This window comes from Wasmannia auropunctata, unplaced genomic scaffold (genome assembly GCF_000956235.1).
Source record: "Wasmannia auropunctata unplaced genomic scaffold, wasmannia.A_1.0 LD328351.1, whole genome shotgun sequence".
NCBI classification, from domain to species: domain Eukaryota; kingdom Metazoa; phylum Arthropoda; class Insecta; order Hymenoptera; family Formicidae; genus Wasmannia; species Wasmannia auropunctata.
The window spans coordinates 12,010-18,298 of record NW_012034539.1 but is presented as its reverse complement, the minus strand read 5'-3'; positions in this window follow the sequence as shown (position 1 = coordinate 18,298).

Below are 6,289 nucleotides of genomic sequence, written 5' to 3'. Positions count from 1 at the left end.
AATTTTTCGATGCTTGTCGTAGGGAAAACTTATTTAAAAACATTTATTTTATTATTTTTTTATTTATTTTATTTTATTATTTATATTTATTTTATTTTCGGTCTAGTTTTTGGATGAAAAGTGATCCAAAGGGAGTCAATTAAGATGCTTGAATAATTTATCGAAAAGTTAAAAAAAAATTTATTTTATTATTTTGTATTTATTTTATTATTTTATTATTTTATTATTTATATTTATTTCATTTCCGGTCTAATTTTTGAGTGGAAAGTGATCCAAAGGGAGTCAAGATGCTTGGATAATTTTCTCTATGCTGTAGCTACTGTGCATAAGGGTCCTTTGTAAATCTTCTTACTTACGTATAGAGTAAGAAAATGATGAAATGACACATCCTTAAAAAAAAAATCTAATGTTATATCCCATCTAGTTAGAGGAAAAAAGAGAAAAATATATTCTTTGTCGTACAGTTTCTTTGTCATTTAGTCAGCTAAAGATCAAATGCTTGATTTAAGTCATTGTCTATCATTAAAAACTTATTAAAATAAGCGGCCTGTTTGAAGTGTGATTCTCCCTTATAAGTTATTTTAAAAAATAGGATTAAAATCTCAAAAATTTAAAACAATATATCATATGCTAATTGTAGAATATAAAATGTTTAAAAAATTTCCAAATTTAATTTGCAAATAGAAAATTTCCCGGTTCTAAAAATTATTTAGCTTTTGTATTTTTAAAGTATTCCTCTCCATTCTGTATCCCTGCCGAAAATAAAAATCGACTTCTATTCCAATCTTCATTTTCGCAATGGACACTGCTGCCAGCGTTTTTTCCATGCTTTAAAATATTTCTGGAGCGCTTTTTTTATTAATATTGCATATATAAGTCTACATTTTTTTAGTCTTTTGCATAGGTCGAAGTCTATATTTAGTTGTATGTCAATTAACTCAAAATGCGTCGATTTTAGTTTAGAAAATAAAAAATCTACTAGTGCAAGATCAGTGAATGCGGTCTGAACGACTGTGGCTCTATATTTAGTTAAATTAAAAGAATTAGCAATAATATGTATGCACACAGGCGTATTATCAGGATGAAACATTCATTGTTTTCTTGACAAGCATCAGGCCTTTTTCAGCCTTATAAAGATATGTTGCATCACTTCAAGAAAATATTCTTTATTCAGACTGTCTTGCCTTGTGAAAAAAAATTCATGCTAAATCTACCTTCAAAATAAAAGAAACAGTTGTAGTGTGATCTTAAAGTTTGACTGCATTTATCTACTTTTTTTTGGTTGCATTGACATTTCTGATAATTTTTACATCATAGTTATAACTCCATACTAGTAAGAAAGAAATCTTTTTTGTTGTAGGTAAAGCTGATTGAAAGATATTCATAATAAATGTATGTAATATTAGGATCTATTAAAATATCATATATAATATAAAAATCGCAGTTTTAACGCAATATATATTGTATATATTAATCATTAATATTTTTTAATTATTTAATCATAACAAGTTTTTGTTACATAATTGTCCTAACATATTTAATACTTAATTTTAATTAAAATAAAACTTTTCTAATACGTCACATAAATGTAATAACTAATATGACAAAATTCACTAAAATAGCTGTTTTTGCAATTTTAACCTCAAATTTTTCGAAATTGTAGCATTATGATAGAATATAATTTAATAAATGGGATCATCTCATTTAGCATCTAAAAACTATTTAAAACGGTTAACAAGGAGCGGTCTCCATTCTTGTTAAAAGTCATTTTTGTTGAACAATTTATGTTATATATAGGCATTATTACAATTAAAATATTAATTTTATAGAAGTACGTAACTTGGAGAGTCGTATAGGAGCTTCATTTTTATATCATTAATTCTTTCTTAATTTGAAGAAATAAAACGATTTACTTTTTCGATAGAATAATAAAAAAATAATTCTATCAGCTATATAGCTATAAACACTGTGCCCTATTTTGTAAGAGCTGTGTAGGAGCAAAAGTTTATCGGTATTTAATATTTTGATCTGCAATTAACATTTAATATATATATATATATATATATATATATATATATATCTTTGATTTATTATAAGATATATCGTCAATATATTTCTGACTACACTGCAGTTTTATGCGGACGACATTTTAAAATGTTCACCCCGAACGACACATCGTCTTTTTTGATCGATATTCTAAATATTTAAATAAGTCACTCCTAAATATTTAAAAATCGAGAAATATCCTAACTCACCGGCGGTACCTGGTACGCAGGTGTGTGTTTTGGTTTCCATGATGATGCTTGATAAGCAGTTTCTCGATTTCGCTCCTTGGTCCATAGCATGACACTATTGATTATACAGCATCCCGCGACATAGCGCAGTCTCTGTGTACTGTACAGCTAAGATTACTCAATAGCATGCCATTGGATGATCAAATCTCGCGCGACATCTGATTTCAACCCGGTATATCCAAACAAATATAACCAGAGTTGTGCCGTAGATTTCAAGATTACGTCTACACGGATTATTTACGTGAACTCTATGTAATGTTTACATGGTCTTTTTGCTACGTAGACAATCTAGACTTGTAAACTATGTAGACTATTGTAAATTGTATCACTAATAATATATGTATACAATATAAAAGAATTAAATTATAAAGCAGTCTCTATACCCACAGTAGAAATGTTCAAAATGTATCTAGGAACTAAAGATACCACGACATCTTTAGGATATTCTTAATGCATTTTAAACATTAATTTAACTACGAGATTAAGATTAAGAATATGCCCAGAAAATTTTCTTACTCAAATGGTAGTTTTTTTTTATATAAACGTTAAATTATGTATTTATTAAATGAATAAATATATAGTCTATAACTGACTGTCTACATAGATGACACTTATACAATAGTTTACGTCTATACGTAAACGTAGAGTATTATACATATTTTACGCGTAAATGCACAACCCTGTATGTAATTATCTTTAAAAAATCAAGCAAATTGTAACTTGGCGTGCAAATAAAATTATGTTTATATATAATATAATAATAATATAATACAACCCTGTTTAAAAAATCGATAGAAAACGATAGGAACTAATAGGATCTGCCAAATATTTTATCGTGTCCTATCGTTCCACTTTTTCTATTCCGAAAGAAATGTTATCGTTTCCTATCGTTTTCTTTCATTATCTGATAAAAACAATTTTAATCGGTGAAATATCGATAGAATTTCTAAAGTAACTTATTGTTTTACATTGTTTTAATAAAGTTTTATAAATAAATAATTAAAACATTATCCTAATGAATTGTTTATACATGAAAATTCTTTTACGGTTTATAACTACGATCAAAAACGATTATATCGTTTTTATCGTTTTCTATCGATTTTTTAAAACAAGGAATACAAGATATTTAATAAAAAATCAATGCTATTTGTTTTCTCGAAACGCAAATTGACCTTTATAATATCTAGACATGGAAAAAAATAATTTTTGGATTTCTTTTACAAGTTTAAAAAAAAATTATTCTTTTAATCATTTTTATATGTTTTCTTATTATTATTTTGTTGTATTAAATAATTTTACAAAGGAAAGAAAATACTCAAATAATAATTTTAAGAGAGTTCAAATAGAACTCGGTCATGTTATCAATTCTGTGTTTATTTTTAAATGCAAAAAAAATTATTTTTCTAAAAATTCTAAAAAAGAATTCCTTTTGCATCTAAAGATAATCAGAATGATGACATACGATTGAATATATGAGTGGAATCTTTTTAAACTCTGTGCTCTATATATATGTACATATATACATATATATATAATATAGTATATTACATATTTGCGGAAATTCTACTTGTAAATGATTTGATCCTATTTAAACGTATGAGTACTCAAAATTTAGCTCATTTTATATAGAATCGAATGTCATGTGACGATTTTGGAAAATTTCAAAATGGCGACCATGGCAGCGTCCTTAGTGGACTGTCGTAAAAAATTTTTTAAATAAACTTCAATTACCGAAGCACAGTAGAAAGCTAGAAAATTTTTCTATTTTCATAAATTAAGGTTTTGGGGGTCGCTAAATACTAATTTGCAGTCATAATATATACGTATATATGGGACATTCTCTGTCAAGCGAGCCACCCTCTCCGTCCACTTCAATTTTTGAGATAAAATACTTCAAAAGGTGTTAAAATTTTCGTTGAAATGTCTACTTTTCATGCTGTGTGGCCTTTTTAAAAATTCAAGATGGCGGATCTAGAATCGCGACTAGTATGGACTGTTATCAAAACATTTTTTGAACAAACTTTAATTACTGAAGCACAGGGGATTAGAAAATTTTTCTATTTCCATAAATTAACATTTTGAGGGTCGCTGAATATAAATTCGCATTGATAAGTATAAAATTCACAATAGTAAATCCAATATGCTGGGCGCTGGCCAAACTTCAAATAATGCAAATTTCATTATTTCCATATTTTATCTACCATATTGGCTCAACAGCCTTGAACTTTAAATAAAAATTGATAATATGTAATCAGAAAACCCAATAAACGCAAATGTCTACACATTTATATCCAAGAAAATCTTCCAACATGAACTTTGTGAGATGCATTGGTCATATTCCACCCGCTATATTGGATTCGATATCCCGAATTCTGCTGAATAACTGAAAATTCTATAATTATAGCGACCCAAAAAATTTCGTTTTGGTGAATCTTGTACACCCACAGTCATTGATTCTATCCCTCGGAAATTTTCACAAACTCTGAAGTGATCATTTTTCTACATTAATGCTTATAGTCCGTGCACGATTTCGTTTCGTTAATCGTGCATGGACTATGAGCATTAATATAGAAAAGTGATCACTTTAGAGTTTGTGAAAATTCCGAGGGACAGAATCAATGACCGTGGGTGTATACTTGCTCACAGAAAGGTTGCAACACTTTTTTTAAATCGTTTTCGGAATACAGTCTGTTTACCAAGTGATTGGTTCCTACCAATAGATCTAACCAATTATTTCACAAACTCAGAAGTGATCACTTTTCTACATTAATGTTCTTAGTCCATGCACGATTTTATTTTGTTAATCTCATGGTACGAAGACAAGGGTATGCTCGTCTGGTGGTAGACCACTACGCAGGCAACTAACTTATTACGTAACAGCTTATGTCACGTTCGATTAACCTCGGCTGTATCCAGAATGGTCGTGTCCGTGATCGGCCAACCTCGGCTATATCCGGAGTAGTTCGTGTTCGTAAAATATGGCCGCATAACGGCATGGATTACCTGCATGGATAACACGTGTGACGCGACTGTGTTTTATTTACATAGTAGAGTGAAAATTGTGGTTTTATTGCAAGGAAATAATAATGCATGTAATGTAAGCTATAAATTTTCAGTATTGGCAATGAATTTTGGAACATATAGCTAAGCATGCTTAAAATAATACATCGTTACGCGAATTTATACCACGTAACAATAACGTAATTAAGTTAATAATTTTGATTGGCCTCTCGGCATCCAAATGCGCAAGAGCACCAGACGAGCATACCCTTGTCTTTATACCCTTGTCTTTATATTATGGTTAATCTAGATTCTAGAATGAGCACAAGCGTTCCAAGAGTGATAGACAATCGTTAGTAAGCCTTAAGCCTTAAACATGTAGGCGTATTAGTCCCGAAACAATAGGTGTTGTAAGCCTTAAGCCGTAAGAAATTGGTCAATTGCAGTTGAATTTGAAAAGAATAATGGATTATGATTGGTCAATTTCTTACGGCTTAAGGCTTATTACATCCATGGTGGAAAAAAAACAAGGCGAAATATTGCGCATAATGACGACATAACGGCAGCATGGCTTAAAATTTCGGTCAATTAGTTGTTCCCTACTTCTTAGGAAAAAGCTAATTGATTCATTGCTAGTTTATTGCTTCCCACTACTTTTAAATGACTGCGCATCTATCGGAATGGTTCATCTTGTTTTTTTCCACCATGATTACATTTATTGTATTTCAGGACTTATGCTGGTTTGGAAAATAAGATATAATTCTCTAGCTAAGTATGACTATAGAGAGGATCCAAAAGAGGACATGACGGCCTTTTGATTGTAACGTTAAGAGGATGCTAAAGCCGTCTGTTTTATCGACAAAAATACCATTTTTGTTGGTTACTAATTACTTCGTATTAATCGCATAAAATAAAATTTCCTTTTCCACGATTAAAACACACATGCTAATGTAACTGGCTCTGATGCATTTTGTACCAAAAACGGGAAAAAATGA